At 44.2% G+C, this 22,364-nt stretch overlaps 1 protein-coding gene across 1 annotated transcript in view; it reads left to right on the plus strand.

Moving 5' to 3' along the window:
* The window catches only part of VTCN1 (V-set domain containing T cell activation inhibitor 1), a 110,508-nt gene that overhangs the window by 19,741 nt on the left and 68,403 nt on the right, over positions 1-22,364 (plus strand). The window contains exons 4-5 of the mRNA XM_060139233.1: positions 6,182-6,413; positions 12,951-13,006. The gene's annotated coding sequence lies outside the window, so the exon portion shown is untranslated. The remainder of the gene's footprint in view (positions 1-6,181; positions 6,414-12,950; positions 13,007-22,364) is intronic.

Consider the following 22,364-nt stretch of genomic DNA (forward strand, 5'->3'; position numbering starts at 1 on the left):
TTTTTCATCTGCCTAAGAGAAGGCAAAATTATTCCAAACTGGGGAACAAGGAAAAGTTACCTTGAAGGGTGGAGTTCTGAATGTTGACTCTCCCCATTCTTATGTTTAAATTATTCTACAAATCGAATATTCACAACAGACTGACTGTCTTTGCATTAATTTAGAATTCTGTTTTATGACCATGATTGAGAACTCAAGGTTTTTTTGTTCTTTGATACAAATAGTAAGTGGTGTTATGTTCCTTGATTATAATAAATTTGTTTTTGAATATCATTATAATATCTAAATTGATTATTATCACAAATGGCTGTGAGTACCTGGCTATCAGTGTTTTTCTTGTAGCAGAAAAGAATGATCCAAATTTTTTTTATTACTATCTTGTGGTTTCTTTTTTAACAGCTGGAAGAGAAAAAAAGCACAGAATGACAAAGCGTATTTTGAACTAAACAGGAGTTCAGTCATTCATTCAACAAACATTTATTGAGTAGCAACTCTTGGGCTGAGTCCTCTGGAGTAAACAAAGATGAATAATTCATATTTCCTGCACTCATGGAACTTATGAATTATAGGAAATAAAACAGATAAATAAGTAACTCTACTAAAGGTAAAATGAGTAAGTACCGTAAGAAATGACAGAGTTCTTCAGGCAACAAAGAATGGGGAGAAACATTCAGCTGAGAGAAGAGAAGTTTCCTGGAGAAACTGGTGCATAAACCGGTACTTTGTGGAGAAAAAGTATTTAAAACGTGATGGGAAGGGGGTGAGTAGTAAAAGCTGAGGTCAAAGGAGCAAGCAACAGCCAGGTCACAGAAGAAGACCTTGTAGGATTTTAGAGTTAATTCTAAGGTATATGGAGAACTCATTGGAGGCTTTGAATAGGAGAGTGTCGTGATCTGACTTGCTTTTTGGAAGGATCACATTGCCTGCTTCAAACTCTGGAGAACAAGTGTGGCCATGGAGGGACCAGCTGGAGGTACTGAGATGGTCCCAGGAAGAGGTTATGGCAGCTGGGACATGGATGGTAGGAGTAGAGATGGTGAGATCTCCTGACCTGTGTTTTAAAGGTAGAAATGACATAACTTGCTGATGGATTAGCTGTGGGGTATAAGGGAGATTTCTAGTTTGGCGAGTTTTTTGTTTGTCTTTTGGTAGAAGGAATAATTGGGCACATGAGATGAAGCTGATATCATATGATGGAAGCTAAAGGAAAGGGGGCTGCAGGGTCTCATGTGTCTCAGTATTGCTAATGCCTCGAACCATGATGGCACGCAGTAAGCTCTTAACAAATATTTCTTGACTGAGTTATTGAAAGACTCAATGCTACAGAATAGCTAAGGACTGGGAAAAGAAAACCTTGGTGGGGTTGGAAGTGTGTAGGGGCACTTTTGGTTGTCACGATGGCTGGGAGATGCTATTGGCACCTGTCACATCAAATCTCTTGAAGTCGCCACCAGGCACTTTTGGAGCCACTTGTATTTGGGCATGCTGTTCCCTCTTCCTGCAATGTTCTTTCCATCCCTGTGTCAATTGTGTGTGTTTTAATTATTATTATTATTGCAGCAACATGTATATAACAAAATTTACCATTTTAACCATCTTAAAGTATACAATTCAGTGACATTTTGTACATTCACAGTGTTGTGCAACCATTATCACTATCTATTTCCAGAATAGTTTCATCATCCCTAAGGAAACCCTGTACCCATGAAGCAGTTACTTCCCATTTCCACCTGCCCCCTCCCCATCCTCTGGCAACCACTAATCTGCTTTCGGTCTCTATGGATTTGCTTATTCTAGACATTTCGTATACACTGAATCATGCGGTCTGTAGCCTTTGTGCCTGGCTTCATTCACTTAGCATAATGTTTTCCAGGCTCATCCATGTTGTAGCATGTATCAGCACATCATTTCATTTCGTGGACGAATAATATTCCATCGTATGGATATACCATATTTTGTTTATCCATTCAGCCACTGATGGATATTTGGGTTGTTTCCATCTTTCAGCTGTGTGAACAGTGCTGCTATAAATATTTGTGTACAAGATTTTGTTTGTAGCTGTTTTCAGTTTGGGAGGATAAATACCCAGGAGTGGAATTGCTGAGTTATATGGTAATTTTATAGTTAACTTATTGAGGAAATGTCAATCAACTGAACACCTTTTAAGACAGACTTTCTGAAGTCTTTCTTGACCTGTCCTTTCCCCTTCCACCTGAGCTATCTCTCCTTCTGTGTATTACGACCGTGTCTGATGTACACATGTCTCCTGGCACCTGAACTTGAGTTTAGTTACCTTATATTACCCGTCTCCTGTTAGTGGATTGTAAACTCCTTGAGGGAAGAACCCAAGCCTTATTTTTCTTTGTATTGTTTACTGCAACCCCATTTACCTTTGGTGAATTATAAGCTCTCAGTAAATCTTCGCTGGGAAAATGACAGTTCTCAATGCAGAAAAGAGTTTCAAACAGGGTGACTTTTCATCTGGGGAATGGAGAACTTTAGGTGCTACAAAGTGGTAATTGCTGTTTTCAACTGTAATTGCTGGGGCTGTGCTAGCACACTCAGATTGCTCTTATATTTATTTAGGCATATAAAGAGAGGACGTATGTATGTATATGTGTGGGAAAGAGGAGGCTGTATTATTTATGTTGCAGCTTTTTGACAGTCAGCTACATTTGCAAAATCTCTCTACCAGCCAAGTGACCTCAACCAATGTGGGAGAAACTTCTCAGAACTTCATCTTCAAATAAGCCTGAGTTGCTGGGCTTCTCCACTGCTATGCTATATCTGAAAATGCTGCATTTTATAAGCCATAGTTCTGCCTGGAGAGATTGAATTTTTGGCAATCTTGCAAAATCCCAGGGTTTTAATTAAATTGCTTTCAAAGTAGCTTTACTTAATGGGTCATGGGATAAAATGTTGAATTGACACAAAGCATTTCCTAATGGAGTGAAAACAAATGGGAGGTGACTTCTCACGTGAGCTTCCTGTAACTGGAACCACCAATCAGAGGTGTTGCATGAGGACTCCCTGATGGAATGCTTTCTGTGTCTGAGTCAGCACACAAAATTAAATGCTGGAAAAGTGTTGACTTTCCAAGTGCAAAAGCGTTGAGGATCAGACAGAGAAGGATAAGGCATGGCTTCTGCTCACTAAGAGCTTGTAGCCTAGCTGGGGAGGTGAAAACTAGACACATAAATGATAAATACCACTTTCAGACATGTAAGAGCTAAAGGGGTAATATAAACAATTGGTAGCATTAGGTGGGGCAGGGGTCGGGGTTGGGGGGTAAGGAGAGATGCTACTTGAGAGTGTGGAGACGTACATTAAGATACGTGGGGAGGTTGTATGTTTCAAGTGAAGAGCATGAGGCATGTCAGGAACATGCAATGGTTAAGGGCCATGGAGTAAATTAGTCCAAATAGAACAGGATATTCAGGTAAGGGAATATGGGGATACTCGAATGACGAGGGTATTTTGGGAATCAGATTGAAAAGAGCGTGGAAAATAAAAATAAGTTTAGACTTTATCCTGTGGGGAATGAGAAGCCATTTGGGCTTCTGAGAGGGAGAGTGACACATTGACAGTTATGGTTTTACAGACTGGCTTAAAGGGAGAAAATAATGGAAAAGAGAAATAAGTTAAGATGCTATTGAAATAGTCCAGCCGAGAACTGAGAGCTTAAACTTGAGCGGTGGCAATGGGGATATAAAGAAGAGTGGAAGTAGGAGGTGGATTTGTAAATAAAGCTGGGTTTTCTATAGTTTTAGACAGATATTAAAAAGTGTTAGTTTTTATGTTTAATTTTTCTATTTCTACTTCGTATTTTCCAGACACTGCTCTGTTGGACATCAGGACTTCCTTAGCTGATGAAGGGGATCAGAATATGCCACCCCAAAATATGCCACTTTGGCTTAAGGATTATTTTGAACTGAAGGCAATTAAGAAATAGCAGACACAAGGGAAACTCTCTGCCCTCCCCCTTACTGCCTGAGTGCAGGGCATAAATTTCCCTTTGTAAAGGTAGCATAAATTTCCATTTATAAAGTTTTCTCCCTCTCTAGCACCAGAAAGAGAGCAATTTTAATCACCAGAGATGACTCTTATCACTGGAGATAGCACTGACTTGTGTCTGCATAACAAACCTTAATGAATAACCTTTATCTACCATACTTTTCCTAGTCACCTTCCCACAATTTACCATCCTAAAAGCACAAACCACCCCCCTTTCCTTTGTCTAGTCACTTCTCCACAATTTATCACCCTTTGTTAAAGTGGTATATAAGTCCTTGGGTCTAACTCCCTCCTAGGGTTTTCACTTCTTTTCTGTGAAGCCCCCATGTACATGCAAAAGAAACCTTCCTCCTGTTACTCTGTCTTTTGTCAGTTTAATTTGCAGGCTTCAGGTACTGAACCTGAGAGGATAGAGGACAAGTTTTCCTGCCTCTACACTGAACATTCAACGAAGCCCTCAAACAACTGATCAGTACTAAATCATGTGACCACTTTCATTTATAGCCTTGATTCTAAACCTGAGGTGGGTCCTAAGTGCTGCCTGGCAACCAGAATACATTTCTCTAGGAAATTCACTGGAGTGTGAGCTCTACTTGGGCAGGGATCTCTGTTCTGTTCACTGGTATATCCCAAGAACCTAGAATAGGGCCTGGCACATAGCATGTGTAGTGAATGTTATGGACAGGTGTTTTACACTTTTTCTTCTTTCCTCAGACCTCAAACCCTCAAATTCTCAGATCTCAGTACTCAGCTATTGGCCTGGCTACTTACTTCACTGAGAAAATGGAATTAGTCTGAGAATAATAGCTATGTACTCCCACAACAAAGTCAACCACCTCCCTTGCAACCTTACCCATATTTGCTCCTTCCCACTTATCACAAAGGACAGCTTGTCCCAGCTCCTATCTAAGTCTGACTATCCCAGTTGTGCACTGCATCCCACTCTCTTCTGCCTACTCAAGATTTTGGTCCTGCAGTTGACTCCTCTCTCCTGCATCATCAGTTTTTCCTCTCAACTGGATAATTCCCATCAGGATACAGATTGGTCTAGGAGAAGGCCCTGAGGCAGAAAGTCAAGGGGTTCTCTGGTGTGTGCTTGGGTGCTGGCTACCTACATAGAACTGTCAAACAGAGCTGCCTTTAGGTGGCCTTGGGCACCCAAATCATCTGCTGATGGAGTTGACTACAGTTTTCCCAATGCATAATTTTGTGTCTGACAGTTAGTAGGTGCTCAATAAATATTCACTGAAGAATGAATAATATCCCTCATCTTATATTGTCCCTCTCTTGACTATGCATCCTTCCAACTACCATGCCATGGTATGGTACCCTTATTCTGTACCCTTTTATAGAAAAATCCACAAGAGCATCATTTATACGCTTGCTGTTTTCACTTTCTAGCTTCTTAGTCTCTCTTGACCTCACTCCAATTGTGCTTTCATCTCTAGGACTCTACTGAAACTTTGAGATCACCGATGACCTCCATTTTGCCAAATCCAATTCTTAGACCTCATTTACTTGACCATTCAAGCAATCATTTGACCTAGAGCATCACCCCTCCTTTTTTCCTCACTGGCTTCTCTTCCTCAGTCACATTTGCTGGTTCCTACTCAGCCCTCCAACATCTTAATGTTGGAATGTTCCAGCTTAGACATCTCTTTTCTATCCCATTTATTCCCATAGTTTACTTCCTAATCTGTATGCTAATGACTCTCAAATTTATATCCACGTTCTGAATTTAAGACGCATGTATCCAACATCTCCTCTTGGATTTTGAATAAACATCTCTCTCTCTCTCTTTCTTCCGTTAAATTTCAGGTGCATAGAAATGAATTAATTATAACCTTTTGTTGATGCCACACTCGTTTCTTGTTTGTTTGTTTTTTGGTTAATGATTGGCCTTCTTCTCAATTTATTTATTTATTGTTTTATTATTTTAAACACTATAATAAATATCTATGAACATACCACCCAATACGGAAAATAGATAATAATGTAAGTTATCCTCTGTGATCTTCCTCAACCCCATCCCTGTACCACTTCCCACCCAGTTAACACCCTCTTACCATCTCCATTACCATAACTGCCCAAACCACCATTGGGCTCTCTCCTGGACTGATACAATAGTCTTCTAACTGGTTTCCCTGCTTTTTTTTTTTTTTTTTAGGTACGCGGGCCTCTCACTGTTGTGGCCTCTCCCGTTGCGGAGCACAGGCTTCCAGACGCACAGGCTCAGCGGCCATGGCTCACGGGCCCAGCTGCTCCGCGGCATGTGGGATCTTCCCGGACTAGGGCACGAACCCGTGTCCCCTGCATCGGCAGACGGACTCTCAAATACTGCACCACCAGGGAAGCCCGCCAATCTATTCTTTTCGTTGCATCCAGAGTGATTCTTTAAGGTAAGCTCATGTAAATTCTATGTAACTCTATTCATAATTTTCAATGGCTTCCCATCTCATGCAGGATAAAATCCAAAATCCTTATAATGGATTACAAAGCCCTATGTGATCTCACTCTCTGGGTCCTCATCTGCTACCATCCTTCTCTGTATTGCTTTGACCTAATGTCTTTGAAGTTGCTATTCCAACTGCCCACAATACTCTTTCCCAAAATACCTCCCCGTCCCTCTTCCTTATTTTATTCAGGTTGTTACTCATCAGTGAAGCCTTCTCAGCTAATCTCTTCCTTAAGAATAGCATTCCTCCTCCAATTCCTGAGTCAGTTACCAACTCCCTTATTCTGTCCACTTGAACTTATTCCATGTATATTTGTTTATTTTCTGTCTCCTTCCAGTAGAAGGACTGTTCCATGGGGCAGGGACTTGTTCACCACTCTAACCCCTGTTGAGAATAATGTCTACTGCTGGGCAGGTACCTGTTGAAGGTTAGGTTCCCTGGGAAGCAGACAGGGTTAGTGTGTGTGATTTCCATTAAGGAGGGCTCTTCAAATCAATAGGTATAAAAGGGAAGGGAAGGAAACAGAATTGGGCAGAGGAAGAAGTTGAGTGATGATACAGTCTTAATGAAGGCTTCAGCCAATCCTACAGGAAGTTCTGAAGCTGGGATGGCCCTTCAGAGCTGGGCTGGGCTTTTATAACCCGTTAAGGTCAGTTATTCATGGGGATTGCCCTAGGAAGGGGGCATGGCCTTGCAGGAAGGGCTCTCTTTAGGCAGTTGTGTAGTGGGCTGACAGGTGAGCACTTACTGCCGAAAGCACTTAATGCCAAGTGCATTCCCAGGATCTGGGGAAATAATTCCTTCATTTCCAGAGAGATCTAGGTGGCCTGCACAGCGCCCACCACAGCGCTCAGTAAAGTGGCTCAGCAGATGAACTTTTTGAGATCCAAGAACAGAGCAGATGGGGTGAGCGTTCATGACATGCAAAAGAGAAAGGAAAGGGGAACGAGGACAGTGAATCCTCATGCCCAAAGTCCTCCATTTGCCTGCTGTGGGCAGGACCCTGCGTGGGTGCTCTGTGATGGGATACAACGATACAAACAATGTGACCCTGCCCTGGAGAAAGAGAATGAAACCTAGGCACAAACATCCATGGTTCCAAGCAGTGTATTATAGCAAAGATGTGCTTAGGGAGAGAAAAGAGGAGAGGGCTCCTTCCAGCTAGGGGAGTGAGGGGAAGGATTGGGGCAGGCAACATGGGGGAGGCTTTTGAAGCCTTGAGAGATGGATAAGGTTTGCTGGGCACAGCAAGAGGGAAGGCAGCCAGCAGGCTAAGAGGTAGTAGACCAAGGACTCAGATGCAGGAAATCCAGGCGATGGCATCAACAGGCCTCTCTCCTCTCTCTCCTCTGATACTTGGATTCTTGATCGCCCAGGACTCCCTCTAATGCCAACACAACATGTGCATTCAGGTTAAATCCTGAAAGAGGAAAGTGCTGCCTCTTTGCTACCAATTCTGTCAGCCTCAGGGAGATAATCTGTAGAATTGTATGTGACTTGTTCTATTTTTAAAACTGTAATGAGTCAGTAAATCCAATCATCTGAACTATAAAACTGTCCATTGTACTTAGGAAATAGAACATAGTATCTACAGAAAAGACCATGTCTTTCTGAAGAGAAACCAATGCAGTGGTAACTGAATACCAGGTTTAGAAGGTTTAGAATCAAACCAATAGGTGTAAAGATCATCACTAGTGTAAACTTACAGGTGAAGAAATTGATCACAGAAAGGTGATGGAGCTTCATCAAGGTCACACAACAGATGGGTGTCAGGTGAAACCCAACAATAAGCACATGCCCCCAGGCCCCTTAAAGGGCCGCCTAGATCTTTGGCCAGGGCTCCTTAAAGGATGCCTGCCTTTCCCCTTTAACGAATAGCCGGATAAGCCTGCTGGCCAACCCAGCTGCCGGGTCACGTGGCCACTCCCACCTAATTGTACCAGTGCGAAGAGGAAAGACAGCAGTGAGTCAGCTCGGAGCCTGGTTTCCTGTAGCTCACGAATGGCAAGCTGAGAAATTAACTACGGGCTTTATTATTGGGGTAAGAGAATGATGTACAGGCCCTGGCAGAGGTCATTAGCCTTGGCTCTGATGGAAAAAAGAAAATCCTCTAAGGGTGTGATTTCAGAGAGTGAAAAATAGTCACTTGAAACCATGGTTTCAGCTTGAGGTTCCAGCTTGGCTTTGTGTTTTCCCGCCAGTGAACCGATTTCTGTTCACCTAAGCGAATCACCCTGAAGAGCGCCTTGCTGATCTGTTTCTAAAACAGCCCCCCACTCCCCCTCCTTCCACTATAAATGGGTCCACTATTTCTTAAGGAACTAGATCCTTTTGATTGTTCGGTGGCAACCTCTGGCTTTAGCTTGGAATGTGTGGGATATCTCGTGACCAAAACAGGGGCCAAGATGAAGATTGGATGCCAACAGTGGTCACTGCGGTGTTTGACTACCTGGAATCAGAAACTTGATAGGAAATGACATGGTTAGAAATAAGGCCTGAAAGATACAACAAGCCCATATACGAAATGACACAAAGTCTGATCTCAGGCCTCAAGAAACTTAGAAGCAAGTAGAGGAAATAAGAGAGGGAAGCCCCAAAACTCTAAAAGTAAATTAATATTTATTCCCATGTCGTGGCTTTAACTAGTGGAGGGGCTTCGTTTTGCTCAGTAGTGAGCCAGGTGACCACAAATCCCTGGGTGTGGGCCATGTGAATCTTTTATTCATAATTATGGGGATTCAAGTGGTCCATGCTTGGCCTACAAGTTACAGCAGGAACCAAATTCACGTACTTTGTTGATCTTTATTATCCTAGTTGTCAGGATCCTCCATAATGTCCTATTTCAAGAAGAAATTTTGGTAGAATGATACTTTCTAGAATTACATTCAGTTTCAAGTGTTATTATTAATGGATAAAAGCCAGCTAGTGCTAATCCAGGAAGAAACAGTTACACACCTGTTGTAGTTATGGGGTGGAGCTTATTAGACACTAGTGACCTACTGGCTTGAGTGTTAATTAGTCAAAATGTTTTTGCTCATCTAAACATCTTAGATCAGCCACGCCCTATGGGTCATATTTTGGAAACTCGAGTTTAAGATGTCAATCATCCATCCCTCGAGTTTCTATCCTCCCCTCTTATTCACTTTTTTATACCCAACTTTTGTTCAAAGGTGGGTTAACCTTTTGTTCTGTTTGTTTAAAGGTGGATTAACCAGGCCAATAACTAGTTTCTCATGTCCTAGGTATCTATTCCTATCACTCTCCTTATGGCTGTAAATGTACTCAATTCAATCATTTCCTAATATTCAGACTTAACAAAGATGTGTCATGGTGGTGATGACATGGTGATGATGGTGATAGTATGTGTGTCTTTGTAGGTTAGTCACTACCTAATGGATGCCAAGTTTTCTCAGGTGTAAAGTGGGGACGATTATTCTGAACTCAAGGCTTGATGGGACAATTAAGTTAATAGATACCATGTGTGAGAATCTTTGACACACAGTACGTTACCTTCAATATGCTTGTGAATCTGAATTCATGGGGGTCTTTCCACACTCACTGGGCCACACCTGCCATCAGTTATCTGGGTTGAGTCAATGCGGCCTCAGGCATCTGTGCCTAAGAGTGCCCTTTGGAAGGTGGGTACATGGCTTGTTATGGAAGGCCATGTGGCAGAGTGGGGAACCTGATTTTCTGGTCAGGTCCCGAGCTCTGGAATTGATCACACTGGGCCAGCACTTCTGAATCCATCTCATGACAGCCTTTTCCTGGACATTTGCCTTCTCACAGTAAGTTTTTCCTCTTTCGTGTGTCTCCTAGTCCCTCAAGGCAGCTACGCTTTCAATCAGCAATCATGTATTGAGTAGGTTCCAGGCAAAAGTATTGTGTCAGATGTTGTGAGGGAGACCCAGAGAATCACTCTTGTTGAGCATTTGCTATGCACCAGGCTCTAAGCTACGTCTTGTACATACTTTATCTCTTTTACAAAGATGAATAAGACAGTCTCCAACCTTAAGAATGGAAAGTCATTAAAGGAAAATAAGACTTATACACTTGAAAAGATAACTATTCCAAGTGTATAAAACTGAAAATCAAGACATTAAGAGCAATGACAATTTAGAGAAAGCAGAGTTCAGTGATAAGAGATGGGACCATGAAAGTCTTCCAAAGGGAGGATGGGTTTGATACGGGCCTTGAAGGATGGGCAACCTTTGGGCAGGGAGAGAGGAGAAAACAAGGCTACCCACTTGGGGAACTGCACGAGCACATCTATTGGAAAATGGGAATGAATCCCAGCTGTGCCCATCAGATGGTGAGGAGCCCATTTCTGAGGATGGGGTAGGATGATCCCCACCAAACACACACACACACACACACACACACACACACACACACACACACACACAATAATTGAGAGGCAACCACTTCGGTGTCAAACAGACTTGGACTCAAATCCCACTGTGTCACATGCTAGCTAAATTAATAAATTTGAGTCTCATGTCCTCATCTCTGAAATGGGAACAAAATACTTCACCTCTAGAGTTGTAATGAAGATTAGGTGAAATGATAATATATGTAAACTACACAGCCCTTTGTGCTGGCAATAGTGAGACCAGAAAAAAAGGTTGTACCTCATCTAGCATGTGGAAATCCATTGAGCATCTGTGGTTAGAGCTCTCCATGGTCTGCAAAGCACTCTCACTATAGCCTCCCAATAGTCCTGTGTGTAGGCAGGGCTGGTGTTACTAGGATTCCCATTTTACCTTTGGGAAAGCGGAAGTTTAGAGAAGCCTTTCTCAAGTTCCTAACTTCAGAGTCAAATAGACCTGTGCTCAGACGCTGGCTCTGCCATCTGCCAGCTGGGGCACCTTTGGACACTTAACGTCTCTGAGCTTCAGCTTCTTTACATTCTGTGGTCCACTTTACACATCCATAGCTACGTCCTTTCCTAAATATTAAATTTGATTATTTAAATTTTTGAATAGATAAAAATTAAATAATAAAAAAATATTGTAAGTTTCAAAACTTAAAAACTACAAAAAGCTATGTGACGAAAAGTCTCCTTCTCACCCCTGTCCACTATCCATCCCGTTCCACCACATCCCGTAAGTAACCTGCGCATCCTTCAGCAGATTGCTGTGTATCTTTTTCTGAGTCTCTACGCATATAGAAGCAAATCCAAATGCGTATATATGTGTTTCTGCAACTTGCTTTATTTTTTAACAACACATCTTGGATTATTTTCACATCAGTACGTATCAGCTTCCTTATTCTTTTTCGCAGTTGGTATTCCATTACATGGATGTGCCGTAATTCATCAACTAGTCTCCTACTGACGGCCATTTAGGTTGTTGCCAGTTGTTTGCTATTACAAAAAATACTGCAGTAAATAACCTTCTGCATATGCCATTTTGCGTGTGAGTACATTCGTACAATAAATTCCTAGAAGTACGTTACTTGATCAAACATATTGTGCAACATCATCTTCATAACTATTGTTAATTTGCCCTCCATCAGGTTATACCCCCACTTGCAACGTATGAGTGCCAGCGCAGTGTGTTGCCAACGCTTGTACTGTCGCCAATCTGATAGGTGAAAATAGCATCTCAATGTAGTTTTAATTTGAATTTATCTTATTATGAATGAGATTGAGCATGTTTCATATTTTTAAAAAGCTATTTATATTTCCCTTACTGCGAACTGTATGTTATATCCTTTGCTCATTTTTCCGTTGGGTTGTTGGTCTTCTGTATTTTATAATAAGGAACTTTATACAAGAAAAATTTACTCTTAGAAATGTAAGCCCTTTGTGATATGAGTTGCAAATAACTTTCTTCTTTGGTTGTTTGCCTTTTGATCTGGCTTATTGCATCAGTTATTTGTGTGTGTGTGTGTGTGTGTGTGTGTGTGTGCGTGTGTGTAAGAAACCATTCCCAAACTTATCAGCTCATCACAACAACCATTGATTTGCCCATGATGCTATAGTCTGGGTTTAGCTCATAGTTCATCTCTGTTCCACAAGGTGTCAGCTGGGCTCACGTATGCTTTAAAGTCAGCTGGTGGTTGATGGCCTCACTCATGGGTCTGTTGGTTGATTGGCTGTCAGTAGAGGTAACGAGGGTCACTAGCCATCCAGCAGGCTAGTCTGGTCTTCTTCTCATGATGGTCAAGGTTCCAAAAACAGCCAGAGAACAAGTACCAAAACCCAAGTGTTTTTAAGCCTCTGCTTGTGTCACATTTGTTATTGCCCAGAGGCCAAATCAAGTAACAGGGTTAAGGCTGAATTCAGGGTAGGAAGGGAATACCTAAGGGCGTGAACAAAGGGAAGAAATTTGCGGCCATATCTGCAAACAATCTACCACACTAATGGGATTTGTTTGGGATTTTGGTTCTTTTTCTTCACGTTACTGTTGTTAGTTTGGTTTCCTATGAAGTTTTTTATTTTTATGTACTACAATTTGTCAATCTCTTCTTTCACAGATTCTAGATTTCGAGTCGTAAGTAGAAAGACCTTCGCCCACTCTGAGGTTATAAAGGTAATTCCTCTTTTCTTCTAGTACTTTTATGGCTTCATTGATTACATTTAAGCTTTGATCCATTTGGAATTTATCCTTGTGTTCACTCCGCATTTATATTCTTAACTAAAACATAATTGTCCTCTGTTGGGGAAGGTTGTTGTATCAGTCAGGATAGGCAGTTGTACCCAGTAACAAACAACCCCTAAATCTTAGTGGCTTTTTACAAGAAAGATTTATTTCATGCTCATGCTGCATGTCCATCATGGTCTGGAGTAAGCTCTGCCCCCCATCAACTTTACTTGAGGACCCAGGCTGATGACCCACCCTCCATCTAGGACACTGACCATCTTGTGCAGAAGAGAGACCAAGACCACATACACAGTGTCTCTTATAGCTTCCTTTCAGAAATAACACTTGCTTTTCATGGGCTAAAGGGAGTCACACAACCAATCCTGATGCCAGTGGGATAGGGAAGTATAACCCTCCCCTGAGGAGGGACAAACAAGAAGGACATTTCAGTCTTTCACTATTGTCCTTTCTGTTAACGTGCAGCTCTTGGAAAGGACACACACGGAGCCTGAAGCTGGCTGGGGACCACATCCTACCAGCTTTGTCAGGAACATCATCGCTGGCCTGGGGTTATGCATGCCAGAGGCAAATAAGCCTCACACCTGACCTTTCTCCCCCAGATCATGTACCCTGCTCAGAGCAGGGGCATGCATGTCATACAGAGCAGCAGAGTATAGAAAGGGAGGAGCATTGGGCCACGTCTAGGGGACTGTTATAAGTGGAATTGTGCCACCTTAAAAAGATATACTGCATTATGAACCCCACCCCAGTACCTCAGAATGTTAACCTTTTTTGGAGATAGGGTCTTTACAGAGGTAATCAAGTTAAAACGAGGTTATTAGGATGAGTCCTAATCCAATATGACTGATATCCTTACAAAAAGGGGAAACTGGGATACAGACATGTACAGAGGGAAGATGATATGAATCCAAATGAAAAAGATAGCCACCCACAGCAAAGGAGAGAGATCTGGAACAGATCCTTCCCTCACAGGCCTCAGAAGGAACCATCTCTGTCATCACCTTGATGTCAGACTTCCAGCCTCCAGAACTGTGAGAAAATAAATGTCTGCTGCTTAGCCGCCCAGTTTACGGTAATTTTTTATGGCAGCCCTAGCAAAGGAATATAAGGAGCATCTCCAGTAGCTTGGTGAGGGTTGCCTGGATGCTATTTTGAAGGGTTTCCGGTGCCACATTAGGCTAGCAGGAAGGAAACCCATGATCCACTAGCAATATCTTCTAGGATGTGGGGTGGAAGGCGGCATTGAGTTTGGAGTCAGCTGGCCAGGGAATGTACCCAGGCTCCAGCACATTATGACTCTGTGATGACAGCAGGGGTCACACAAACTTGTAAACTGGTGAACGGCCTGAGGGCTTTGCTGAGGATAAGGGAAGGGGGCGATGGAGAACAAGCCTGGAATCTGCCTGGGTGTGGGTCCCCAGCCTGCCTGGTGATGGAGCAGCCAGCCCTTCTCTGATGAGAGAGGATCAGCAACCAGCAAGACAAAGTCAGAGCCTCACATGAAATGAAAGCTCTGTAGTATTTTACTAGAGATCAGCATTCCTTTCAATTAGCCTTTCTGAAGTTTGCTATATTAAGACCACAAGGTCTGCTCTTCCCAGGTCTGAAGAGTATCGTGAGATCTCTCCCTCTAGCAGAGTATCGTAAGATTCCATAGCCCCGCAAAACACAAAGTATTTCTCAGAGCAGCTTTTAGAGTGTACTGGTGTATAAGAGAAAGCCTGAAATATTGATAAAAAGGTCCAGAGCTGTGGGTGTTGTGGTTGCTTTCGGCAGGTGTTTCCTTCCTGAAGGCAGATACACGCCCAAAACAAAAAGCCACAAAAAAACTTTTCAAAAAATTTAAACTCTGAGTTTAAATTTTAAACTTTTTTAAATTTTAAAGCTTTAATTTTAAAGATTAATTTTAAACTTTTTAAAAATTTTAAACATGCACACACACGTGTGTGTGTGCACGTGTGTGTGTGTTCATAACATGTCATAGCTTGCTCGGTGCTCCATGGAACACCACTGTAATTTGGGGGCCAGACAGCACTTTGGCTATAGATATTAAGGTTGATTTAGCAGGCCCCTGCAGTAGTGATAATGGTGAGATGTCTTCGGAAGTGACCTCAGAGGCAGTGACCATCAGAGAGAGACATGGAGCAGAATAAGATGAAAGAACTGTGTATTTATTGCTTATATAACAAACCACCCCAGAAATAATGGCTTAAAACAGCAACTGTTTTATTTGTTGGTGATTATGTGGGTCAGCAATTTGGGCTGGGCTCAGCTGGGCGATTCTTCTATTCAATGGCGGTCATTCACAGGCTGTGGCCAGCAGGTTGGCTGGAGGCTGATTGATGTAGGGCTCTCAGCTGGGATGGCTCATCTGTGCCAGAAGCTTTATCACAAGGTGGGGGAAGAGCCTTCAGCAGTCAGAGAGGGCAAGTCTGAATGCACACGCACCTTTCATGCCTCCGCCTGCATCACACTTGCTAACGTCCCAGTGTCAAGCCCAGCGTCAGTGCGGGAGGGGACTGCACAGAGGCTTGGATACACGAAGGCATGATTCCTTGGGGCCTTCAGTGTAAGACTCTTTCACAGTTTGCCTTTCTGAGAACCTCTGTAACATGTCCTGAGACTCACAGAGGTAAAACTTGCAGACTGTCAGAGATTAGATGGTAAAGTTCAGAAGGTAGTGAAAGCTTTGTTATATACATCTCTGTGATCCCTTCTATACACACAGGCAAGAAGGCCTGGGAAAACTCAAATTATTGACCTTGAACAAATCCCTTAATCTCTGAGACTCGGTTTCCCATTGGTAAAACTCACCCCACAGGGTTACGGTCAGGATCGCGTGAGCTCACGGCCTTTTGTGAAAAGTGCAAAGTCCCACGCATAAGTGGGTGCTCTTCCTTCAGCCAGGATAGGTGAGGAAGGAAACTTTAAGCTGGTGCACAGGGAAATGTAGAGATACTCAATGAGAAAATAGAGCCCCAGGTGAATGGACTGCTTAAAGAATGTTTTTTTTTTTACTGGGGTATAGTTGTTTTACAATGCGTGCTAGTTTCTGCTGTACAAAGAAGTAAATCAGCTATATGTATACATACATCCCCTCCCTCCTGGACCTCCCCCCGACCCCCACTAACCACTCACCTAGGTTACTGCAGAGCACGTGCTGAGCTCCCTGCGCTATACAGCAGGTTCCCACTAACTTAAAAAAAATTCACAAGAAGACCTTTCAGTTCTAGATACATTGTTAGTCTTTTTTTTTTTTTTTTTGCCGAATGCGGGACTCTCACTGTTGTGGCCTCTCCCGTTGCGGAGCACAGGCTCTGGACGCGCAGGCTTAGCAGCCATGGCTCACGGGCCCAGCCTCTCCGCGGCGTGTGGGATCTTCCCAAACCGGGGCACGAATCCACGTCCCCTGCATCGGCAGGTGGACTCTCAACCACTGTGCCACCAGGGAAGCCCCATTGTTAGTCTTGATCTTTGTCTTTCCAAGATCGACAAGGAGAAAACAGACCTCGTATTGGTATCACACATCTGCTTTACCCTTTGTCCTAATTTTAAACTGTTCTTCTAGCTCAAAGGCAACTTGTTCTCTCCCACTTCTAACAGTGTCGACCCCGCTCACAAGACATCTGCTCTAGAATGGGTTTGATGGATCACACCCCGATTGGATCCCTGCTCACCCATCCATCAAATGTTACCAGTCCTTCTTATGTGTCTGCCATGGCGTTAGAACTTGTGACACAAAGATGAATGAGGCCTCGTTTTAATCCCCTAGTTGCTCACAGACTAGCGATGAGATAGATGCATAAACAGGAAATAGTACTACCATTGTGTGCTGTGAGAGAAAAACATGCATTTGTTCAACAAACATGTAATACCCCTTACTCTGTGCGTGCCTTATGCTGCTGTGAAATATAAAAGTAAACAAGACGCCTTTTTGTAGTTGAAGGAGTGTCTAGTGAAGAAGTCAGAGAAGTCCGCAGTCATAACTTAGGAACTCAGAAGTAGGCATGAGGTTCTCATGGGAGCTCAGAGCATGGCACCTGCCAGGTGGAAGTAGTTGGGGAAAGTTTCCCATAGAATTGATCACAAATAAGGAAAGGGCAGGGGGTGGATTCAGGCAGGCAGAGCAGCACGTACAAAGACAGCTTGGAGCAGCTTGGGAGAGTGTGGTATCTGGGGGGAACCCAGAGCAGCTCAGCATGCCTGGTACATGCAGCGAGGAGAAGGAATATGAGAGCAGAATCTGGAAAGGTTGGTAGACGCCAGACCACAGGCACTGGGTGTAAGGAACGGCACCAAGAAACGGAGGAGAGCTTAAACAAGCTTTATTTGGGAACGCTCCCGGGCGAGGTTCACTGGTCCGAGAGAAAGTGGCCAGAGAAGTCGTGCCCGGGCGAGGGTTTGGGCAGAATTTATAGGGGAAGAAGGGAAAGGGGTGTGGTGAATCCGGGAGGGCGCAGGTTATTCCTTATTTGGTGGTCTCTTCGGGTATCGTGGCAATATCCGGTGCCGGTTGCATCAGTCTTGGGACCGTTTGTCCTGCCCCTCGAAAGGCGGGAAGGCTGGGCCGGGTGGAAAGTCCCCAGGTCAGTTCCTGGAACTGGGTGGTCCGGAAAGTCTCCAGGTCAGCTTCTGGAACCGGGTGGTCCGGAAAGTTTCGGTCTGATGCAACCTGTGAGTCTGATTGCGTTCCCCTGCCTCGGGCCAGTTGGCCTTACACTGGGGAACCATGGATCATTTTAACTCAGGAAGTACTCTGATCAGATTTGCATTTTAGAAAAATCACTCCAGCAGAAATAGAAATAGGAGACTGCTTAATAATTCACTTCAAACGGGGATCGAATTTAAGAGATACTAATAGGGATAGAGAGAAGGGGGTGGATTTTGGAAGCATAAAGGAGTATTATGGGCTGAAATGTGTCCTCCCCTGAAAAATTTCGTATGTCGAAGTCCTAACCCCCAGTACCTCAAATTGTGACTGTATTTGGAGATAGGGGTCTTTAAAGCGGTGATTAAGTTAACAGTCATTAGGGTCGGCTTAATCCTATATGGCTGCTGTACTTATAAGACAGAAGAACAATTTAGGATTCAGACAAAAGGTAGAGCAGATGTGTGAAAGAAACACAAAATCTGTTTTCTCCTTGTCGATCTTGGGGAGAGACACATAGACATACAGAAGGAAGACCATGTGAGGACACAGGGAAAAGACAACCATCTTCAGGCCAAGGAGAGAAGCCTCAGAAGAAGCCAACCCGGCTGATACCATGATCTTGGATTTCGGCCTCCAGAGCTGTGGGGCAATGCATTTCCGTATCCAGTCTGCGGTACTTTGTTATGTCGACGGGGGCAAACTAATGCAAGCAGGAAGAATCATGAGACTTGGGGAGCACAGAGGTGTAAAGAGCAAGGGGAAGAGACAGTAGAGGCTGACTTCCAGGTTTTTGGTGTTTTTTTTTTTGAGGTACGCAGGCCTCTCACTGCTGTGGCCTCTCCCGTTGCGGAGCACAGGCTCCGGACGCGCAGGCTCAGCGGCCACGGCTCACGGGCCCAGCTGCTCCGCGGCACGTGGGATCTTCCCGGACCGGGGCACGAACCCGTGTCCCCTGCATCGGCAGGCGGACTCTCATCCACTGCGCCACCAGGGAAGCCCTGACTTCCAAGTTTTTGGCTTGAGCAATCTGGCATGGGATGCTGCCGTTTCCAAGAGGTGTAACCCAGGAGGAGCAGTGGGGTTAGAGATGGACAAGGGTGCATTCCAGCTTGGACACGTGTGGTTTTGTGGTTCCTGCAGGACAGCAAGCGGAGCAGCGGGACATGTGGTCCCGGAGGCCTGTCAGGAACCATGGGCTGGGGGTACAGATGTCCCAGTCTGCAGAAGGGGGCAGTTGAAGCAGAGGTGTGGACACGGTCGCCCGGGGGACATGGGCCCTGTGGTAAGAGAAGGCAGAGGACAGAGTCACAAAGAACCCCATCACTTATGGGACAGGTGAAGGAAAATGGCCTGGAGACAGGACAGAGCAGGAGGCTTTAGGCGTTTCTCAGAGAAGAAAGTGTCTAGAGAGGCTCTCAAATCCTGGAGAGATGAAGGTTTCAAAGCCTCTCTCTCTCTACACACACACACACACACACACACACACACACACGCACGCACACAATCTTATGTTATTCTAACATTTTGCAGTATTGGTCTGTTGCTTTGCAATGATTTTTTTGTTATTTTACGTGCATCGCTCTTCAGGTTTTGGAGACAGAACCAGATGATGTTTGTTTGCTTCTGCAGAGGCTTTTAGCTCTGTGTCACTGCCTGACAGTGCTTGCCCTCGTGGCGGGTGGGCTCCTCAAGCTTTCCTCCTGACAGAAGCTGCTTGTCGGTCACTTTATCTGTCAGTGGTTGTCTTGGTTTTTTCCTCCAGACCTTCCTTAGCCCATCCTGTAGTGATGATGGATGGCTGGAGGAGACATACTGGGTGACCCTGCTCCGGGCTGTTTGAGGGGGGCCTGTCCTTTTTGAGGCTTGTTGAGGACTGAGCAGAAACCTTGTGCCTTTGGGGTGGGTCAGATGTATAGGATTTTTTTTAACATCTTTATTGGAGTATAATTGCTTTACAATGGTGTGTTAGTTTCTGCTGTATAACAAAGTGAATCAGCTATACATATACATATATCCCCATATCCCCTCACTCTTGCGTCTCCCTCCCACCCTCCCTATCCTACCCCTCTAGGTGGTCACAAAGCACCGAGCTGATCTCCCTGTGCTATGTGGCTGCTTCCCGCTAGCTATATTTTACATTTAGTTGTGTATATATGTCCATGCCACTCTTTCACTTCATCCCAGCTTACCCTTCCCCCTCCCCGTGTCCTCAAGTCCATTCTCTACATCTGCGTCTTTATTCCTGTCCTGCTCCTAGGTTCTTCATAACTTTTTTTTTTTTTAAGATTCCATATATATGTGTTAGCATACAGTATTTGTTTTTCTCTTTCTGACTTACTTCACTCTGTATGACAGACTCTAGGTCTATCCACCTCACTACAAATAACTCAATTTTGTTTCTTTTTATGGCTGAGTAATATTCCATTGTATATATGTGCCACATCTTCTTTAACCATTCATCTGTCGATGGACACTTTATAGTAATTACTGAAATCACTGCTCCCACTTCCTTCAGCCTCCCCAGACCCAGAAAGGATCCAGTTAGCACAGGCACCTCATAAGTCCCAGGCGTCACCCCTTTACTTACTCTGGAGAAGGGGAAAGCATGTGGAGCCCCTCAGGTACTCTGCACCGCAGCCCAGTAAGAGATGCCTTGAAGGATGGTAAAGGAATTTCCTCAAAGTCACGTGATTAAGAACCCAGGATTTGGACCTGGCTCTGGTTGATGCTAAAGATCTTCCAACAACCCTCCTACACTGTTTTCGAGAATGTAAATTGGTGCAGCCACTATGGAAAACAGGATGGAAATTCCTTAAAAAACTAAAAATAGAGTTGCCGTATGATCCAGCAATCCCACACCTGGGCATATATCCGGAGAAAACCCTAATTCGAAAAGATACATGTACCCCAATGTTCATAGCAGCACTATTTACAATAGCCAAGACATGGAAGCCACCTAAATGTCCATCGACAGAGGAATGTAGAAAGAAGATGTTGTACGCGTACACAATGGAATACCACTCAGACATAAAGAGAATGAAATATTGCCATTTGCAGCAACACGGATGGGCCTAGAGATTGTCATACTGAGTGAAGTAAGTCAGACAGAGAAAGACAAAGAGCATATGATATCACTTATATGTGGAATCTTTTTTTAAAATGATACAAATGACCTTATTTACAAAATAGAAACAGACTTACAGGCACAGAAGACAAATTTATGGTTACCAAAGGGAAAGGGGGGAGGGATAAATTAGGAGTTTGGGATTAACAGATATACACTACTATACATAAAATAGATAATCAACAAGGACCCACTGAATAGCACAGGGAACTACATTCAATATCTTGTAATTACCTATAATGAAAAAGAATATATATGTGTAACTTAATCACTTTGCTGTACACCAGAAATTAACAACATTGTAAATCAACTATACTTGAATTTTTTAAAAAAGCCTAGAGAGAAAAAATATTTAAAGAAATAAAAACAAAGACAGACCTTCCCACTATTAAATTACCCTCTCCTCTTCTGTCTTCTCCCCACCACCCGGTTCTCTCGTCCTTTCCCAGCTGTGCTCCATGCTTATTCCAGCAGCTGGTGCACCAACACTGGAGTCATTCAGCTGAAGTCCTGGGGCATCTTTACCCTGAAATAAACACAGCAGCCAGCTAGTAGCTGGTGAATCATCCAGTCAGTGTATGTTTCCCATCCAGGGTGCCCCTTCGGGGGATGGAGGAGACAATACAGAGAGAGAGAGGGCTTTATGCCTTAGACTTCCTGTCTTGTTGGAAATCTGAGTGCTGGATGAAATGTCAGAGACCAGTTTTTCTAACCCACTCACCCAACAGCAATAGCTTCTATGTAGTGCACGTTCTGTGTCATTTTGGAGTCTCAAACTAGTTGTGAGGTGGGCAGGGCAGGACCTCTCACCCTTTAACTGAAATGAAACCAGTGGAGATCTGCCCACCCAGCTGGGCAGTCTCAGGGGCCCGAGGTGAGCTCAGTCTTGAGTGACAGACTCAGTACTCTTGTCATCTTGGCTCACAGCCTTCTGAGGTCCCTCAGCACGAGTGTCCTCCACAAGAGATCCCACCAGGGATGACCCAGCCTCTGTCTGAGCACCAGACAGCACAGGAAGGACTCCCAGCCTCCCGACTTCCTGGCACAGACCTGCCACTTTGAGCTGTTCCAGTCCTTGCTTAGGTGGAGATGAACTCTCCCTCCCTAGCTCTCCCTTCCGCAGTCAGGAGAATTGACGTGTGTGAATATGAGCCCTGAAGCAGGGAGCCTGGGAAGCTTTTCTTTCCCACCCTCTCACTGGGTCAAGGCTTGGCAAGGCGGTTCTGCGTGCCTGGCCTCCCTGGCTGGGACAGGCAGCCTCTGTGCCTGCAGGGACTTCAGCAGCAGGACTTCTGAGCCATCCACAGCTGCACCGACCACTCCCGTCTGAGCCCAGTATTTAAGGCCGGCGCACCCTGGCCAGCTGTGAGTCACGGCAACGGGAAGGCAGCGGCAGCTCCACTCACCCCAGCATCTAGCGCCCTGCGGGAAGGGCCTGTTCCCCCCGCCATGGCTTCCCGGGGGCAGGTCATCTTCTGGAGGTAGCGCTCTCTTCTCTATGCTTACAGGTG

This window comes from Lagenorhynchus albirostris, chromosome 2 (assembly GCF_949774975.1).
Source record: "Lagenorhynchus albirostris chromosome 2, mLagAlb1.1, whole genome shotgun sequence".
NCBI lineage: Eukaryota > Metazoa > Chordata > Mammalia > Artiodactyla > Delphinidae > Lagenorhynchus > Lagenorhynchus albirostris.